The sequence below is a fragment of the Myotis yumanensis genome, unplaced genomic scaffold, assembly GCF_028538775.1.
Source record: "Myotis yumanensis isolate MYYU_CA2020_CCGP unplaced genomic scaffold, mMyoYum1.0.hap1 SCAF_1, whole genome shotgun sequence".
Classification (NCBI taxonomy): domain Eukaryota; kingdom Metazoa; phylum Chordata; class Mammalia; order Chiroptera; family Vespertilionidae; genus Myotis; species Myotis yumanensis.
Genome location: NW_027223752.1, coordinates 26896215 through 26917549, shown reverse-complemented (window position 1 = coordinate 26917549; position 21335 = coordinate 26896215). Strand labels below are relative to the sequence as shown.

Here is a 21335-nt window from a genome sequence, read left to right as displayed (position 1 = left end):
ATAAAGAGGGAATATGCTAATTGACCCTCACACTGTCGCAAAAGATGGAGGTGCCCATAGCCAATAAGGAGGGAATATGCTAATTGCCCCACCCTCAAAAATGGCAACGCCCACAGCCAATAGGAGGGAATATGTTAATTGACTGCCCCACCCTCAAAGATGGCAACGCCCACAGCCAGTAAGGAGGGAATATACTAATTGACTGCCCTGCCCTCAAAGATGGTGATGCCCACAGCCAATAAGAAGCGAATATGCTAATTGCTGCTCCGCCCTCAAAGATGGCTGCACCCACAGCCAATAAGGAGGGAATATGCTAATTGACTCCCCTGCACTCAAAGATGGCAATCCCCACAGCCAATAACGAGGAAATATGCTAATTGACTGCCACACCCTCAAAGATGGCGGCGCCCACAGCCTCAAGATGGTGGTGCCCAGTCCCCTCAGCTCCACCAGGGTGGCAGGCATGTGGCAAGGCTGGGTCTGCTCCCAGGCGGGCCCGGTCACTCCACCTGCCTGACTCCAGAGTCGACCAGTCCCCTCAGCTTCCCAGCTGCCCAGGGCCGGCCCGAGGTGCAGGCAAGCCTCAGATATCGGCTGCCCAGCCACCCAGGGCTGCCTGAGGCTCAGGTAACCAGGGCTGGCTGAGGCTTGCGCTGCTGACAGTGGCAGCAGTAGAGATTTGATGGGGCATCGCCTTCCCCTGATCTCTGGGTTGCTTCCCGCCCCTGAGGGCTCCTGGACTGTGAGAGGGGGCAGGCCAGGCTAAAGGACCCCCCCTCCAGTGCATGAATTTTCATGCACTGGGCCGCTAGTAAAATAATAAATGAGATACTAAAAGTGGTACCTCCCACTCTCAGGTAAGCCTGGCCTGTTTTCCTCCAGTTACAGTTGACCCTCGAACAATGTGGAGGATTAGGGGCACCGACCCCCACACACTAGAAAATCCACATGTAATTTTTGACTCCCCCAAGATTTTAACTGCAGTTGGCTATTTGCACCTGTGTATTCAACCAACCATGAATTGAAAACAATATTTTTAGAGATAGGCTTGGGGAAAGGGAGAGGAAGTGGGAGTTAGTGTTTAATGGGCACAGAATTTCAGTTTGGGAAGACGTAAAATTTTAAAAATAAATAGTGGCGATGGTGACACAACATTGTGGATGTAATTAATGCTACTGAGTTTTACACTAAAAAATGGTTAAAATAGAAAATTTTATTCTCTCTATTACCATAATAAAAAAATTTTAAGTTAAGAAAAAAACAATTTTTAATCCTCAGTTGGGAAAGTGCAGTTGAGAATATGAAAATACTGTTTTCTGTCAGGTTGACCCTGGATGTGAAACCTGCAGATTTCAAAGGGCTGACTGTATTTATTGAAAAAAATCTGAGTATAAGTCGACCCACACAGTTCAAACCATATTGTTCAGGGTGAACTGTACAGGATTGAGTATTTAGTTACAACTGAGGTAAGAAACAGGCGTTGGCCTTCCTTATTTCTGTGATACTGTGGTCTCCAGGCTGTCCTTTGCCTCCTTAATCATTTGTTTTGTTTTCCTTGGCCAGCTTCTCTTATTTTTTTCTCGACCTTTTAAACGATGTGCGTGTGCAGGGTAGCAGAGTGGAGTGGTCAAGAGCTCAGACAGGCTCTGGTCCTCGGTTGCCTCCATGTGGGTTACAGTTATACCAGTTGCTGGAGAGTAACCTCAGGCAAGTTAGTTAACCTCTGAGCGGCCCAGTTCCTCAACTGTAAAGTGAGAAATCACAATAGTATTTACCCCATGCTGCTGGACTGAATGAGTTGATTTGTGTAAAGCACTTAGAACAGGACTTGGTGGGGAGCAAATGCAATAGAAACATTAACTATTACTCCTATTTTAATGTTCCAAACTGAAATACGTTATCCTTCAGCATCAGGTTGAGCCAGTTCTTTAAACTTCTATTCTTTCACTCCTAATTTTTAAATTCAGTCCCTCATAGTTTCAAGTATGGATTACTCCCACATCTTTCTAAATGGTCTCCCCTCCCTGTCTTGCCTTCTGATCTATTCTTCACACAAAAAGCTAATCATATCTCTCTCCTCATTTGTCTTTGAGTGGCATCCCATAGCAATGAGGACACAGAGTCCAAATTCTAGGGCATTACATGCAAATGATTTTCCTTGCTTACTTCTTTAGCCTCATCCCTACCCACTGTTATTTTCACCAGTTTTTAATGAATCCTTCCAGGGATATGCTGTACATAAACAAGCTTATATCCTCTCTTCTTCATACACATGATGCCCGTTGCTACACAGTTTTGCACCTTACTTTTGTCACTTATTATCCTACAAATTGTTCCTTATAGATTGACCTCATTCTTTTAAAGGCAGAGCCTGAACTCCTAGCCCCTACTCTATTCTGCCCCAGTGAATGACAGCCAAGTGATTTTTGGCTCTAATTGATGCTCGACAAATAGTTGAAGAGTTGAACACATTACGTTAAAACTGCACCCAGGTGGCTGGACTCTCGTGTTCTGATGACTGAAGGAAACAGGATGCTCCATATTCAGTTTGGGGTCCTGTGTAATCCGGGTGGTTCTGTCCTCTCCTTACACGTCTCTGAAGAAGTTCTTCTTGCCTCCTGCATTAATTTTGACATAGTCCAATTTATCAATTTTTCCTTCTATAATATATGCTTTTTTGGGTACTAAGAATTCTTTGTATATACTATGGTCATAACATTTTCCTCCTGTGTTTTCTTTTAGACATTTTTATTGTAGCATTTACAAATTAAGCCAATGATCAATTTTAAGTTAAATTTTGTTTATAGTGTAAGTCAATGTGTAAGGTTTATTTTCTTCCTGGGATAGTCAATTGTGCTAGAAACATTTGTTGAAAATCTTTTCTGCATTGATTACTTTGGCATTTTTGCCCAAAATTAATTGACCATATATGAGTAGGTGTATTTCTGGGCTCTTTACTCTGTTCCATTGACCTCGGCGTCTATCCTATGTTAATAGCATACTGTCTTTATTATTGTAGCTTTATGGTAAATCTTAAAATAGTGTCCTTTTTACACTAATTTAGGGTGTAGTGTAGGATGTGGTCTAAGTCCTTCAACTTTGGTCTTCTTTTTTACAGTTTTTTTGGCTATTTTAAGTCCCTAACATTTACATATAACTTTTATTGTCAGTTTGTCAATTTCTATTAAGAAAAAACGCAGTGACATTATGATTGAGATTATATTGAATACCTGTATCTTAACAATAGTGAGTCTTTCAGTCCATAAACATTGTATACATCCTCATTTATTTAGGTCTTCTTTATTTTTTTCCGTGATTATTTTATCATTTTCAGTGTGGAGATTTCAAATATGCTTTGTTTAAATTTATCCATAAGTGTTTTATGTCTTTTGATGTTATTATAAATGGTATTTGCAGTAGCCAGTCTCCAAATTGGCTCCCAGTGATCCTTCCCTTCTGATATTAATGCCTTCATATAATACCTGGCCCCCTTCTCCAACCCCTATACACACATTGTACCAGAGTTGGTCTGGGTGACCAATAGAATATGGCATAAGTCGAATGCCAAGTCTGAGATTGGTAATAAAAAGCATCATGGCTTCTTCTTTGCTCTCTTGTGCATTGCTTGCTCTGGAAGACATGGGAACCTCTCTGTTGGAAAGTCCAATGTGGTGAAGAACAGAGACCTCCTAAATGAGGAACTGAGGCCTCCACCAGCAAGTTGAGAATGAGTGAGTGATCTTGGAAATGGATCCTCCAGCCCAGGTCAGACCTTCAGATGACAGCAGCCTGAGTCAACATCTTGACTGCAACATCCTGAGAGACCCCTGAGCTAAAGGACCACCCAGTGAAGCTGCTTCCAGATTCCCAACTCTCAGAAATTGTGTGAGATAATAAATATTTGTTGTTTTAAACTGGTGGTTTGTTATATAGCAATCGAGAACTAATACAGTATTGTGGTTTTTAAATTGACGGTATTTATCTTATTTCAATTTCCAATTCTTCAATATCCAAATAGCATATAGAAATTCTATTAAAAAAATAAAGATCTTGCGCCCTGTGTCCTCGCTAAAATCAGCTCTTTTTGCAGATATTTTAGGATTTTATATATAGGTAATCATGTCATCTTTGACAAAGATTGTTTTACTTTTTCTCCCCCAAATCTGGATGCCTTTTATTTACTCTACTGCCTTATTAAACTAGCTAGAACTTTCAGTATTATGTTGCATAAAATGGCGAGGGCAGATATTCTTGCCTTGTCCTTGATCTTAGGGGAAACCATTCAGTCTTTCATTATAAGTATGATGTTAGTTGTAGTTTTTCCATAGATGTTCTATATTGGGTTGAGGAAGTTTTCTTCTGTTCTTAAGAAATTTTCCCAATTCCTGTCATCAATATTAGACATAGTTTTATTATAATAACAGATAGTTGTTATAGTGAGACCTACACACATATATTTAAATTCATATAGAATGATATTTACATGTTTAAATTACATTTTGAAATCAGAAGATGAAGTATAGCTTAAGTTTTTAAATAAAGAGAAGAAAAATACACAGGACAAAAATAGAATTAACAGTAAAAATATCACTATCTGGTTTTGATCACTATCTGGTCAAAAGCCTAACTGTGCACATTTCAGAAATGTAGAAAATGTAGAAAGCTACATTTTAATTTGATTGTCCAAACCAATAAAATATGGATGGCTCAGTGCCATTTTGCCAGCAACTTGTTTGGCTGGATCATAAACTAACATTTTTGAAAGCAAACCTAAGGTATTTTCAACCAAGTTTTTCAATGGGATGCTAGGTTTCCTGGTTTCAACTTGGGAAATGTATTCTTATAGTCCTGTGAAGATTCTACTTCTGGCACACTTTATTTTTGGTGGTGCCCCAAAACTTTGAAAATCCCGAAGAGTTGATTAATTTCTGAATCCCCAGATGGCTTATTGTTGCTAATTCTGCAGGTATGGTTTCTGTCTTCTAGAGGTCAGCTAGCTTAGTTGTGAGCTGACCAAGCAGTACTTCTGGAGATCTATAGTATACCAGAGTGCTGCTACCTCACGTATGTTTCCTCTGATTGGTATTCCAAAATCTCTGAAAGGCCCAAACCAGCTGGTTTACTAGTCATTGTTCCTTTGTTATCAGTGGACTTTGAGGTTTTAAGTCTCTGTAAGAGCTCTTCTAGAGTGACAGAACTCAACCTCTTGCATGGTTTTGTATGTTTCTCTCACTCTCTCCCCCACCCCTCTCTCCCTGCCTCTAAAATCAATAAGCATACTCTTGAGTGAGGTTTAGAAAGATAGAAAAAAGATGTGCTTATGAACAAGTGAAGAATCCATGAACTGACCAGAAGGGATAGAGTCCAAGTATTTCTGGAGATCCAAGGTATTCAAAGATGAGATATAACCTAGAGTCCTTCATAAGCACTATTTTTTTTCTTTCTAATCCTCACTCAAGGATAATGCTTATTGACTTTAGAGACAGGAAGGGGGACGGGTGGAGAAAGGGAGACAGACAGAGAGAGAAACATTGATGTGAGAGAGAACATCAACTGGTTGCCTTCCATATGTACGCTGCCCGGGGATCAAACCTGCAACCTTTTGGTATATGGGACAATGCTCCAACTAACTGAGCCACACTGGCCAGGGCTATAAACACCTCTTGAAGACTGTATTTGAATGACAAAGTTCTTTTAATAGAGAAATTCCCAGAATTACAGTACTAGAAATCTCTTCCTCTTTACTTTCTCGTCTGATTTTCATCATGGCTACCACTTGACCTGTTTTTTTAAATTTTTTTTATTTTAGGGTGAGTAGATTATAAATAATTTTTTTAATGCTTGAAGTATTACAAAGAGTATTACATATGTCTCCTTTTTCCCCCCCGCCCTTGACAATCCCCTAGCCTCCTCTATCCCGCAGGGTCTTATGTCCATTGGTTATGCTTATATGCATGCATACAAGTCCTTTGGTTGATCTCTCTCCCCTCTGCCCCCGCCGCGTCCTGCCCCCCAACCCTCCCTGGCCTTTTCGCTGTAGTTTGACAGTCTGTTCAATGTTGCTCTGCCTCTGTATCTATTTTTGTTCATAAGTTTATAATGGTCTTTATTATCCATATATGAATGAGTGAGATCATGTGGTATTTTTCCTTCATTGACTGGCTTATTTCACTTAGCATAATGCTCTCCAGTTTCATCCATGCTGTTGCAAATGGTAAGAGTTCCTTCTTTTTTACAGAAGCATAGTATTCCATCGTGTAGATGTACCACAGTTTTCTAATCCATTCATCTACTGATGGGCACTTAGGCTGTTTCCAGATCTTAGCTATGGTGAATTGTGCTGCTATGAACATAGGGGTGCATATATCCTTTCTGATTGGTGTTTCTGGTTTCTTGGGATATATTCCTAGAAGTGGGATCACAGGGTCAAATGGGAGTTCCATTTTTAGTTTTTTGAGGAAACTCCATACTGTCTTCCATAGTGGCTGCACCAGTCTGCATTCCCACCAGCAGTGCACGAGTGTTCCCTTTTCTCCACATCCTCTCCAGCACTTGTCGTTTGTTGATTTGTTGATGATAGCCAGTCTGACAGGTGTGAGATGGTACCTCATTGTTGTTTTGATTTGCATCTCTCAGATGATTAGTGACTTTGAGCATGTTTTCATATGTCTCTTGGCTTTCTGAATGTCCTCTTTTGAATGGTGTCTGTTTAGATCCTTTGCCCATTTTTTGATTGTATTGTTTATCTTCCTTTTGTTGAGTTGTACGAGTTCCCTATAAATGTTGGAGATTAAACCCTTATCAGTGATAACATTGGCAAATATGTTCTCCCATGTAGTGGGCTTTCTTGTTGTTTTGTTGATGGTTTCTTTTGCTGTGCAGAAGCGTTTTATTTTGATGTAGTCCCATTTGTTTATTTTCTCTTTAATTTCCAATGCCCTAGGATCTGTATCGGTGAAGAACTTGCTTTGGCATATGTCTGAAATTTTGTTGCCTTTGGATTCTTCTAGTATTTTTATGGTTTCCCGTCGTATATTTAAGTCCTTTACCCATTTTGAGTTTATTTTTGTGTATGGTGTAAGTTGGTGGTCTAGTTTCATTTTCTTGCATGTATCTGTCCAATTTTCCCAACACCATTTATTGAAGAGACTATCTTGACTCCATTGTATGTTCTTGCCTCCTTTGTCAAATATTAATTGAGCGTATTGGTTCGGGCCGATTTCTGGGCTCTCTATTCTATTCCATTGATCCATATGTCTGTTCTTGTGCCAGTACCAGGCAGTTTTGAGAACAGTGGCTTTGTAATACAGCTTGATATCTGGTATTGAGATCACACCTACTTTGTTCTTTCTCAGGATCGCTGCAGCTATTTGGGGTCTTTTTTTATTCCAGATGAATTTTTGGAGAGTTTGTTCTAGGTCTGTGAAATATGCCGTTGGTATTTTAATGGGAAGTGCATTGAATTTATAGATTGCTTTGAGTAGTATGGACATTTTAATGATGTTGATTCTACCAATCCAAGAACATGGTATGTTCTTCCATCTCTTTATGTCTTCCTCTATCTCTTTTTTCAACGTCCTGTAGTTTTCTGAGTAGAGGTCTTTTACCTCTTTAGTTAAGTTATTTCTAGGTATCTTAATTTGTTTGGTGCGATGGTAAGTGGGATTGCTTTTTTAGTCTCTCTTTCTGCAAGTTCACTATTGGTATATAGAAATGCCATAGATTTCTTGGCGTTAATTTTGTATCCTGCTACATTGCCGAATTCTTTTATTAAGTCTAAACGTTTTTTGATGGAGTCTTTAGGGTTTTCTATGTATAATATCATGTCATCTGCAAATAAGGACAGTTTTACTTCTTCTTTTCCAATTTGGATGCCTTTTATTTCTTCTTCTTATCTAATTGCAATGGCTAATACTTCCAGGACTATGTTGAACAGGAGTGGTGAGAGTGGGCATCCCTGTCTTGTTCCTGTTCTTAGGGGAAATGGTGTTAGTTTTTGTCCATTGAGTATGATGTTGGCTGTGGGTTTGTCATATATGGCTTTTATTATGTTGAGGTATGATCCTTCTATTCCCACCTTGCTGAGAGTTTTTATCAAAAATGGGTGTTGGATTTTGTCAAATGCTTTTTCTGCATCAATTGATATGACTATGTGGTTTTTTCTTTCAATTTGTTTATGTGATGTATCACGTTTATTGATTTTCGGATATTGTACCATCCTTGCATCCCTGGGATAAATCCTACTTGGTCATGGTGCATGATCTGTCTGATGTACTGCTGGATCCGATTTGCTAAGATTTTGTTGAGGATTTTGGCATCTATGTTCATGAGGGATATTGGCCTGTAATTCTCTTTCATTGTGTTGTCTTTACCTGGTTTGGTATTAGGGTGATGCTGGCTTCATAGTATGAGCTTGGGAGCGTTCCATCCTCTTGGATTTTTTGTAGTAGTCTGAGGAGGATAGGTTTTAGGTCTTCCTTGAATGTTTGGTAAAACTCCCCTGTGAAGCCATCTGATGACCTGTTGTTTTGTGTCTACCCTGATGCATAACTCCATACGTACTTTCTCCAATTTTCTCTGTTTTGATGTAATATTCCATAGTTATTCAGTAGGTATGGTAGATCCTAGCTTATTATTCTGTGATGGTGAGGGTGGGGTGGGGTGGTTGAGGGGGTGGTGAAGACAACAGTGGCTGGCATTATATCTGTGCTGCTCTTTCCTAAACTTCCGAGAAACCTGGGAATTTTTACTATGAATTGTTTTCTAATAATCTTTCTGAGTCTATTGAGATAACTGTATTTTTTCTTTTTTGTTGAGTTAATATGGTGAATTCCATGGTTGATATTTTAATGTTAAACCAGCTTTGCATTTCTGAGAAAACATCCATTTAGTCATCGCATATAAATTGTTTTTGGAAATATTCAACGAATACTTTGTTCTATTATTTCAGGCACATCTTCATTTTATGCATCTGAGCGAGACCAGGAGATGCTGCCCCCGATTGGCTGCTGCATGGGAGCACAGTGGGCCTTGGTGCCTGAAATGTGCACAGTTAGGCTTTTGTAACCCTCTCAGATCCTTGGGAGATGTACCCAGACTGAGCAGAGAGAGAGGAAGGGAGAGAGAAATTGATTTGCTGTTCCACTTTTTATACATTCATTGGTTGATTCTTGTAGGTGCCTTGGCTATGGATCAAACCCACAACCTTGATGTATCAGGACGATGCTCTAACCAACTGTGCTTCCCAGCCGAGGCCAGAATCTTGATAAATTGTTGATAATTTTCTGCTACCTTGAATCAATATATTTATTTGAATCAAATATTTGTTCAACTTTAATTTTGAGGAGAACCTGAAAACTGGATAGTGAGTGGAAAAATGGAGAAGGAGGACTGCTGGTAGAAACCTCAAAATAGGGAGACTATTTAGACACTGGCTACCCTAAAATGACAAATATTCCTTGTTGAAAGCCACATCTCTAGGATCATCTTGCAATATTTCTTCAACCACACACTCTACTTTTCCAGAGAAGAGTCTTAAAAATACATCTGCTGTTCCCTCCCTGCCCCGCTTAAGTTTCCAATGGTACACCTTTCCTGATGTGCCAGTGCACCAGCAGCTGTGTGGGAGACCCACCCCCCACTCTGACTCTGGCCTGACTATTTCTTCTTTGTGCTTTGAGCTCAGTAGAGGTTTAATCAGTATCCCTGAGAGCTCAGTGTCCCTTTCTTTGGGAATCCAGGAAGATGTGTATGAGATAGCATGAAAATTTAGTTTTACTCAAGAGCATTAAGACCAGGAGAAACCCCTCTTTGCTGGCCTTGGAGGCTGGAGTCAGTGTGTATATGATGTGAGTAGGGAAATAGAGACATGGGATTCTGAAATGGAAACTTTCAGTGGATGAGATAATTGGAAAGAGTCTGAGTGGCCCCACTGAGTCCCAAACAGTTGCCAACTTCTCAAGGTTAATACCCAGAGGAGGGCTAGACCCTCTTGGCTTTCTCCTGCACCCAGTCAGCTATGGATCCTGGAATAGTTGAAAATAGCTGGTGAGCAGAGTAGAGCAATGCAGCCTCTACTTCTCTCTCCTCTATGCCATGTAAAAAAATTTCTTTCCCCTATCCCTCTCCAATCTAGACTGGGACAATCAGATGATAATAGAGTTCTACTTTAAAACAAGTGCACACAGGTATTTATAGTAAGGAATTGGACTGAATGAACCAGCTGCTAAAAATAGAAGGTTTGATATAATCCAGTCAGGAAGATTGTGGCCCAATGCATTTAGGGATAAAATAAAATAAATTCAGATCTAATATTTAGAAAACATATCCCAGGCTGGGATGGTAGACCTCTCATGAGAAATGCTATAGATATTTCCAAAGTGGCAGCAAAGTGGGGATGGGCTTTGCAGGCAAAACACTTAACTCTTAGTCAGAACATCAGAAGATCTTTTATTTATTTATTATTTTTTACTAGAGGCCTGGTGCATGAAATTCGTGCAAAAGGGGGGAGGGGTGTGTGTGTCCCTCAGCCCTGCCTGCACCCTCTCCAGACCCCTTGAGGGATGTCTGACTGCAGGTTTAGGCCCATTTGGACATACCTGCAGTCGGACATACCTCTCACAACCCGGGACTGCTGGCTTCTAACCGTTCACCTGTCTGCCTGCCTGATCGCCCCCTAACCAATCCCCTGCTGGCCTGATTGACACTTAACTGCTCCCCTCATGGCCCAATTTCCCCCAACTGCCATCCCCTGCCGGCCTGATGGCCCCCAACTGCCCTCCCCTAATGGCCTGGTTGCCCCCAACTTCCCTCCCCTGCTGGCCTGGTCACACCCAACTGCCCTCCCCTGCAGGCCTGGTCACCCCCAGCTTCCCTTCCCTGCAGGCCTGGTTGCCCCTAACTGCCCTCCCCTGCAGGTCTGTTTGCTCCCAACTATCCTCCCCTGCTGGTCTGATTGCCCACAACTGCTCTCCCCTGCTGCTCATCTTGTGGTGACCATCTTGTGGTAGCCATCTTGTGATGACTTTGCGTGACACCACCTAGGCTTTTATTATATAGGATTTTAAAAATTGACTTTTAGAGAGAGAGGAAGGGAGAGGGAGAGGAGAGATCCTGTATGCCCCTTACTGGGGATGGAGCCTATAAACCGGGCATATGCCCTGACTGGAAATCAAACTGACAACATTCTGGTGCACAGGATGATGCCCAACCAACAGCCATACCACCAGGACACATCAGGTCTTTTAAAGTCTGTTTTAATTTTCCTCCAGGAAAATTGTCTAAGTCCCCTAAGCTTTGCACTACATCAATGTCAGTAAAGTTACTGAGCCTTTATGGAAGGTTTGGGGCTCTAACTTATGTTTGAGAAATACTGACTCTCTGTCAAATTTTATGGTTTATGCTCATTTAATTTTCCCTAGTGCGTAAGTTCTTTGAATGAATGAACCAATGCACACCATTTAGCGAGCACTTACTGAGTGCCATGCTGCATGCTAGGCCCGTCACATGCTGTCTTATTTAGGCCTCACCATAACCTTAGCCTGTGCTCTCCATTTTACTGATTTACAAACTGAGACTCAGCTAGGATTTTCCAAAGCCGTGTTGGTTATGAATAGAAGGTGACATTTGAACTCATATCTAGCATTGGGGTGGACACCAATATTTCTGCAATCCTCTTGGCATTTTATTCTGGGTTGTGCACTTCTAGGCCCTCAGTCAGTGTTTATGATGAAGGTTTTCTTGACTGCTTCTCTCTTAGTATTTTTTCCTCCTTTGAGTTCAACAGTGTAATTATACTGTTAATCTTCATGTCTTCTTTATTTTATCTTATTATCATCCATTATATCAGTTGGGACTGTGCTAAGTTGCAAGGATAAAACCTCGACCAATGTGGTGGTTTAAAAAAATGGTTGTAGCCGTGGCTGGTGTGGCTAAGTGATTAGAGTGTTGGCCTGCACACTGAAGGGTCATGAGTTCGTACCTGGGTTGCAGGTTTGATCTCCAGCCCTGGTCAGAGCCTGTGTGGGAGGCAACCAATGGAGGTGTCTCTCTCACTTTGATGTTTCTCTCTCTCTTCCACTCTGAAAAATCAATGGAAAAATATCCTGGGGTGAGGATTAACAACAACAACAACAACAACAACAACAACAACAACAACAACAAAATGGCTGTAAACTCTTTGATACTCCTCCCATGAGAGTTGGGGGTCTGTGTCACATCTCCTTGAATCTGGTGACTGTTTTTATCAACCGAGTAGTGCAGAAATGACATTGCACAACTCCAGCATGAGGCACGGTCATAAAGAGCTGTGCAACTTTGACTTCAGGTTCTCAGGATGCTCATTCTCTCAGGATGCTTGCTCTTGGAATGCAGCCACTGTGCTGTGAAAAGCTCAGGCCATATCAAGGGACCACCTGTGTAGGGACTCTGGTCAACAGTCTCATCGAGTCCAGTCTGTGGTCCTACCAGTTCAGGTATGAGACACATGAGTGGAGAAGCCATCCTGGAAGTGGATTCTTCAGGCCCAGCTGTTCTTGTTCTTGGTGTTCGAGTCACTTCCAGTGGCCTGGGTGTCCTCAGTGAAGGCCTCGGGCATCAAGGAGTAGAGACATGCTTGTTGCTTCATAGTTTTGGCATCAATGCTGTAGCTCTAGGTACTGAGTCAACATTCAAGTTAGGAAGAAGCACAGACAGGCAGAGCCATCTATATGGTTTTATTAGGAAAGCAAAGCTTGCCCAGAAATCCCCAGGTCTTCCCTTGTGTCTCATCAGCTAGAATTTGTCACATGCCATCTCTAATGAGAATGGAGGCTGGGAAAATGAATATTTACCTGGCATATTGCTATCCTAAATACAACTTGGATTTGCTTAGCAAGAACACAGGAGAACACGAACACCATGTGGGTAAGGCAGTGATGGTGAACCTTTTGAGCTCGGTGTGTCAGCATTTTGAAAAACCCTAACAACTCTGGTGCCGTGTCACATATAGAAATTTTTTGATATTTGCAACCATAGTAAAACAAAGACTTATATTTTTGATATTTATTTTATATATTTAAATGCCATTTAACAAAGAAAAGTCAACCAAAAAAATGAGTTTGCGTGTCACCTCTGACTCACGTGTCATAGGTTCGCCATCACGGGGTAAGGCCATTGTCCACCACACGCCTCGGTTGTTTTACATGTTTGTTTTTTTCCTGGTTGGCTCAATTAGATGGTGAGTCTTTGAAAACAGAGATAAGGCCCGTTAATTCTCTGCAATGCTTCTTAGCTTCCAATAGAGCACCGAAAAGGCCATGTATTCACTTATTGATGACAGAGAAGAATGTGGATGCCATTTTCCATAGTAGAGGTCTTCGATGTTTTTACTTTGCCTACCCCTTGAAAGCATTTTGAGAGACAGTATAACCCCTTACACATTTTTATTTATTTATTTATTTATTTATTTATTTATTTATTTATATTTTATTGATTTTTTACAGAGAGGAAGGGAGAGGGATAGAGAGTAAGAAACATTGATGAGAGAGAAACATCGATCAGCTGCCTCCTGCACACCCCCCCGCTGGGGATGTGCCCGCAGCGCAGGTACATGCCCTTGACTGGAATCGAACCTGGGACCTTTCAGTCCGTAGGCCGACACTCTATCCACTGAGCCAAACCAGTCAGGGCACCCTTGCACATTTTTAAAGTTGCTACTTGCAGTTTTCATTATAACTTTACAAAGAATATAATTTTTGGCCTGCTGTGAATACTGACATAAAAAATAAACTTTTACATTGATTTTTTAAAAGTTCCCAATGAAATTTAAACATGATAGTGATTTGATATTATTACCTTTTGTTTAAAACTACAAAAATAAGCTTTGCTTTAGTGGTCAGAATTTTTACAACATTATTTTTCTCCTTGAACTTATATTTTTATTCCACCTTCCCCACAGAAATTTATCCTAATGCAATATATTTTTATGCTTGGAAGTTTTTTTATTGATTTCTGTATCATACTTTTCTGCAACAAAAACGGAAATAGCATTTTAAAACATTCACATGACTAAAAGGGTTTAAGTATTGAAACATTTCTTTTGGATTGAATTATCATTAAAATTATTATTATTATTATACAATTGAGAAAAACAACATAAATATATTATACATTTTGACATATAATGATTGAACATAGAAGTAAAATTCATTGGAAATGCATCTACTAGGAGATGGATGGGATTTTAAAAAAATTAGTTCATAAATCTGTAGGTGAATATCACTTATTGCTAGAATGAAACTAAGTTTGGCATCAATTGCAAGCCTATTTTTTGTTTATTAAGACGTAAGGGCTGACAAATGTTAGTTAGACTTATTGTGGTGATCATTTCACAATATATAGAAATATTAAATCATTACATTGAAATGAAACTAATGTAATGCTATATCTCAATTATACCTCAATTTAAAAAGACATAAGTGCTGAAAACATTATTCATATAAGTAAATGGAAATGTAAGAAATATTGTTACATTTGAATTATTTGAGCTACTTCCAAGTCATATATTAAAAATCACATAATGATCTATCATCAAAATTATTTTCAATGCTCCATCAGCTAGCAGCTCAGTTAGGTCCTCCTTCGATTATTGGAAAATCCCTGACCTGGAAAATAGCTTGTAACCAGTCATTTGAGTTGTTCAGTTGCAAGTGGATATCTTACCCACTCATTAGAGAAAAGCCCAACCTCAACGTTTCTATTGACTCCCCTGTTTGGAGCCCTGGAAGTTTGTACTCCAGGACACATCACATTAAGATTTGGGATGAGTGAAATCTGTGTCTTTCTTTGGCTTTAGTGGGAGGATGAAAATAGAAGATGGGGGAAGAGAGCTTGCCTGATGCCCCAACTGCAGGCAGATCAAGTTTGGGAGAATCTGAAGGAAAACTAAGGTTTCAGAAATTGACCCTCATAAATCTATCCATGCTCTCAAACCAAGTTCACTTGTACCCCCAAGAGCCTGTGTACCACAGTTTGAAAACTGCTGTTCCAAAGGCTGCTAGAATTCATAGAGATGGTAACACTCTTGGAGAGGATGGGTTTGTTTTCCTTCCAGCATATCGGCTCTCAAGGAACTGCTCTGTGCTAAGGGCCGTATAGGTACCATCTCACTAAGTTCTGAGATAAACTTAAGAGGGAGGAAACATTATCCCTATTTTGCAAACGAGGTTGCATAGGTTAAGGGAAGCCATCAAGTACCAAAGCTGAAGTTCAAGCCCAGGGCTATGGGTGTACAGAGCCCGAGCTCTTTAGCTGCTGTTTTAGATGGTGCTGAGCTGTTGCCTGCACTGCTGTTGCTTTTATCTTTGTTTTCTTCTTGGAAAATTTCTCAAATACAGATATCTGGGCCCCACCCCCAGAATTTTTGATTCAGTAGCTCCAGGTGAGACCAAAAATCTGCATTTCTAACAAATTCCCAGGCCTGGGAACCACACTTTGAGGACCACTTCTCTTAAGCATGTCCAGTCTGATGGGAGAGAGTCCCATTTCTAATGCGTTTAGGGACTGATTTTTCCCCTTTTTAAGTTTCTTTTAGGGCTGAAGTTTTTATCTGCCTAGAAATGAGTATATAAAATGCACGTTGCATGCATGCATGTTTCAAACTTGGGAAAAACTTGTGCTACAGGAAGTTTTTGCTGGAGACTTTTTGAGTGACATTGCCCATGGGCTTGCCTGCATAAGGGGAAACTGTGTTGACATGTTTTTATTTATTCCTTGCACTTTGCATATGAAGGTCCTCTGTTTCTTTGTCAAATTGTTCACTCTGTGCAGATGGGACATCCTTTCCTCCCTTCTTCACCATTGCTTCAATATTCAAGACTCATCTTGGGATAACATCTTTTTTTCTGAAGTTTCCTGCAGAGTGCAGTTCCTCTTCCGTGAACAGCATTCTACAGACATGATCTTGACTATATGGTCTCTCCCACTGGATGATAAAGTTGATATTACTAAGTACTCAGCAAATAATAATAATTAGCTAACATTTATTATTATTTATTAGCCAATACATGAGGCATTGACTAAACACCTTATGCATACTATTTCATTCTTATGAGGTAGATACTGTTGTTATCCCTATTTTATATTTGAGGAAACTGAGGCACAGAAGGGAAACTTAGCCAAGGGCACGTAACTATTCAGGGGCATTTCCTCATTGAAGTCCCTGTGGCCCAGGATTGACCCTCAGGCTAGCAGCCACCATGATCTGTTAGCCCATGAAGCTCCTTGCCATTGAGGCACTTATTTTATATCAAGAGAATGCCAGTCCATTGATTTGTGTGGTGAGAAGTGCCAAGAGGGATGGACACTCTGGGCAGCACATTCTCTCCCATAGCAGGTTTCTCAGGAAGCCAGAATATAAGCCTCCATTTGACTAGCCGACACCATAAATTTAGACCAGGGGATTAGTAACCTGGGTCCAACCTGTAGTGCCCTTGGGTTAAGGTGATCCATTGCAATAACAAGGATGTCTCTGGAGTAACAGGGCACATCCTTGGCCACTATTGCTTCATGGATGAGAGCAGGGACTCTGTGTCTCTGCTTGTGGTTCATGTGACCTCTAGTCATCTTTGTGTAAACATTTAAAGTCTAGTCCATTGTTTCTTCTAAATGCTAACTCTAACCATGGCCATTTAGGGCTCTTGTTTTTTTTTTTCTGACATAGGAGAGTGGATACTTCTACCTGTCTCCCCCATTCTCTTTGTCCTTCTGTTCTCCATCACTTTTCAAAAATGTTAGTGTTAGTGTATTCCCCCCAAAGACTCAGAAATGCAGACTCTTACAATTTGCTGATTTTGTATGTGTTCACATTTTCCAAGTATTCCCTAGCCTATTTACTGTCAATAGATATTTTTGCAAAGTCTTCATTACTGACTGATTGTTTACCTGTGTTTCTTGGCCTCCTCCCTCTTTCTTTTCCTGTACTTTCTCTATTTAAGCAGTGGGGCATGCTTTTTTGGATTTCACAGAGCAAAAGTTAAAAAAAAATACAAAAGGCAGGGTAACTTACAAAGGGTTGTTAACTTTTTATTTTTCCAAATCATGACGATTACTATATACTTTTCCCATCACGTCATAAAAGAAGTTGTCCAGTGGAGATGTGTTCTCATAGAAGCTCAGCTTCCTTTCTGATGCCAGTTCAATGCAATCTCTTGGGCACCTACTGTGGGTTCAGCACTGTTGTGGGCACCAAAGAAGGACTGGATTTTTGCCTGTATCCTCAGGGGTCCCATAGAGAAGAAGAGATAAGCAGCTGTGTGGAGCTGTAACTTAGGTCTTTCCATCCCCTCCCCCAGCCCCACTGCCCCCTCTATCCCCTCTGAGATCTGTTATTCTGTTCCATGCATCTATGCCTCTGGACCTATTTTGGACATCATTTTATTTTGTTCATTATATTCCACATATAAGTGAGATCATGTGATATTTGTCTTTGTCTGTCTGGCTTATTTCGCTTAGCATAATACTCTCCAGGTCCCTCCATGTTGTCTCAAAGGGTAAGAGGTCCTTTTTTTTTTTTTTTTTACAGCTACATAGTTTATTTTGACTTGCCTCACAAGCCTCTTACAGAGCCCCAGTGCAAGTGAGTGAGCCCATTCTTGCTTTCCTTGGTCAATGAATGACAGGCAGCTAACAAAGGCATGGGGTTTATTAAGCTAACAAATGATTATCCTTCCCTGTAGAAAGGTTACCACAATACTGACTAATTACTCTTCTCTGCTTCTCCCAAGCAGTGGTTTTGAGAGATGAGACACATCTATTGTAAATGTTGCTACTGAGGAACTGGGAAGGAAGAGGGAAGGGCTGCCACTTAACCAAGAATGAAGTGGAGTGGGGGGGTGGGGGGGGGTGGGGGTGGGGGAGGCAGATGCAGGTCCCAAGTGGCTTAAAGGGAAACAGCTAAGAGGGGATTCCCTGGGAGTTTGGTCTCTGGGACTGATTGACATTTCTCGGTCTGTGCTATCCATCAGCATTTCTTCTGGATTACTGCTTGTGCCTCTGCTGATGGGGGTTGACAAGAAATGTTTATCCTGGGACAGTTGCTAGAAGGAAAGGCTGTTTGGAGTCTCTCTGGCCTTTTGTTCCCAACTTGCTGCCATTAGCCTGTAAATCAGGCTTTTTCCAGTCCTGGTTTTTCTGCTGCTCACATACAGAGTTGATGTGTGTGTCCAAGTTGGCCATGAACTGGCTGTGTGATCTTTGATCTCCTATTTCCTCATCTATAAAATGATGTGTTTGTTTGAAACAAAAAGTGAAAGTACAGCCACTAGTGATGCTTGACCCCTTTCCAGACTTTTGGCAGATATTGCTAATTGATATGTGGCCTCAGGATCTTTCTCAACACAGTGTTCTAGGAATTAACTACATCTCAGTTGGGGTGAGCAAGCAAGGAAATGATCTGTCATCTCTGGACTAGATGCTGTGTTAGGGCTTCTTTAATGCTACAATTCTAAGATTTTAAGATTCAAGTTTGCTCAATTCATCCATTATTCAATCAACAAATATTTCTACATACCTCCAGGTATCAGGCTCTGTGCTACATGTTTGGTATACAGTATATTGGTGAATAAAAGAGACATGGTCCTGCCCTGGCGAGTGGCTCAGTTGGTTGGAGCATTGTCCTATGCACCAAAAGATTTCATGTTTGATTCCCAGTCAGGGCACATACCTAGGTTTCAGGGTCCGTGGTTGGGCACCTAAGGGAGGCAACCAATTGATGTTTCTCTCTCACATCCATATTTCTCTCTCTCTCTCCCCCTTCCTACCTCTGAAATAAATGGAAACATATCCTCGGATGAGGGTTAAGAAAAGAAGAGAGAGAGAGATATGGGCTCTGCCTTTGTGGAGCTTCAGGTTTTAAGTTCTTTGGTCAATGTCCTGTATTGAATCCAGTAGCTTTTAGTACAGGTTAGGGCAATGAGAGTCATCTGACTATGGGAGGGGTAGGAAGTAGCTTTTATTAAGTACTTTGGACAAGTTTCAACCCTATTTCATTTAATCCTTACAGCCAGCTTATAAATTAGGAAGTAGTAGTTACAATTTACAAATGAGAAAAACAAGGCACACAGAAGTCACCCGAGGGCCCAGAGGGGTAATGAGGAGAGAAGACCTGATGCCAATGGCAATGGTTTTTATGCCATTCCTCACTCATGTTCCAGCCCATCTGTTCATTAATATAAAGAGAAAGTGGCTTCAGTAAAGGAGGAGGGCAGATGAGAGTCCATGCAGGGGAGAAGGGAGAGGCGGTGCCCATGCAGGTGCTCACGTATAGTTGCTGGAGGCTTTGGCTGAGGATCCTGGGTGGGGCTGGTGCAGCCAGCCCGCCTGATGGAGGGGCTCTGGCTAGAACTATGCTATAAATGAGGCCAGTCCAGAAAATGTGCCTCTTCCTGCCTCCTGATCATTTGTCCCATCATATCAGCCTGATTTCCTCGTAGGCCTGCCTTGGACTTGCAATGTAACCAATTCTTTCCTGGTTTCCAAGTTGCTTAAAGCTCTAATATTCCTCCCAATGCTCTTGTATTGCCTCCAGATAGGATGCATTCTGGAAAGATGTGTTTAGGAAAGAAGAGGAAGGAGACAAATACTGGGCACAGCTGAGTTGAACTTGCCCTCCCTGATGTGGCTCTGCTCCAAGCCCAGACCTCTGTCAGGGCCCGATCACCCAGCCCACCCCTGCTCTGTTCTCACACTTGGCACCATGCCTTCCACTGGACTTTGATTCACTGTTGAACGTCCAGAGTGTTGCTCACAGAGACTGATGATGTTCGGGGTTTGGGGGCCCAGAAAGTCCACCCTGAATAGTAGGTTCAAGCTGGGAAAAATAAAGGACTTTCTGGAAAAGAAAGAGAAGAGAATCACTAAGACTTCATTCAGATATTTACAGAACTAGGAAGGCCTTTTTTTCTCCTCATAGAAGCTCGTCTTTTCTTCATTTCTTAAATAAAGATTTAGTGGACAATGGGAATCTCCCCTCCCTTATGAGTGAACTAACTGTTCCAAATGGTCATAGTTGTTTTTGCTTCAGTTTCCCTGAGACTAAAGCCTGAAGCAGGACTTGGGTGCAATTAGTTTATTTGGGAGGGTGGTGGACACTGGATGCGGGTCCCCCAGGAGGGAAAGGTTGATTTGCCATCTGCTGGGAGTGCTGTGACTGAGAGCTGTCACATGTCAGTCAGCTGTTATGTGATGGCCTTGGTTGTAAAGAGCTGCCCAGTTCAAGGCCACACCCACTTTTGGGTGGCTTCCATCCAAGGACTGATGGAAAGCAGGATCCAAAGCTCTGGCCCCTCATCCCATGGTGGGATAACTGGGAAGTGTCATCTTAGCCTCACAGCTCCTCCCAGGTCAGTGGAGCTCACCTGTTGCTTCCGTGCCTTCCCCTTCACAGGTGTTCATTCTTAGAGCCTCTGCAAGAAACCTACCCTATGAGCACAGGTGCCAGGTGGTCTGGGAAAGCAGGTGCCAGGATGAGGTGTTGGAGCTGGATCACCACTGCCCAGCTGGCAGCGAGGATTGAGTTCCTGGAAGCAGGTGCAGCTGTGCAAGCTTTAATCTGTGGTGACTTGGGGTGCATACCAGCGGAAATGAATGGATGAGCTGTGCAATGTATCAACATTTGAGAAATATGGGTAAATAACTAGTAGCCATGAGGACAGTAGAATTGAGTAGAATGCATTGGAAAAGATATTGAAGTTTTGAGAATGCTTAATCACAACTATATAGCTAAGTATGAAGGCCAGAGGACTTCCTTAATAGCATGTAAGGGACACAGAGTTGGTTGTGGAGAGTTGAGAATTTGGGAACAAGTCCTCTGCCTGGAGGCACATTGCTGAGATAGTTACTAGAAGTTTAGAAGGAGCATTGGTCCCACAGATGTGGGATTGCTGTGGTGCTCTGTGGGAGGAAGAGTCAAAAGACAGAAATGAGCACAGTAGAGTAGATATACTACTGCAGTACCCAGGCCCACCAGAGCATGATGTTCCATGAAGGCCAGGAGGATTTAGGGAAGCAGTAAGAAATGTGTTGGTGAGAGGAACATCCTCATCACTGCAGAGGCCATGGGCTGATAACAGGAGATGTCATTACAGGACAGGGCTCACTGTGGGGAAGGTAGGAGCTTGAGGCAGTAGAACCCACATGATGGTGCTTCCCCTTCAGAAGCTGGGAGGACACAATTGTGGCCAAGAGCAGAAAGGTCATCTGGCAGACAGTGGAGTCTTCAGCTGTGGGGTTAAGGAGATAGTTAATTGAACAAGCCATCTGTAGCGGGTGCAAACAAGGATGCTACTTGATCTGTACAA

At 41.6% G+C, this 21335-nt stretch overlaps 1 pseudogene; it reads right to left on the bottom strand.

Annotated features, from left to right (window-relative positions):
• Positions 1-4663: 4663 nt before the first annotated feature.
• On the bottom strand, positions 4664-8599 carry LOC139011031 (cyclin-dependent kinase 1-like; annotated as a pseudogene).
• Positions 8600-21335: the final 12736 nt, after the last annotated feature.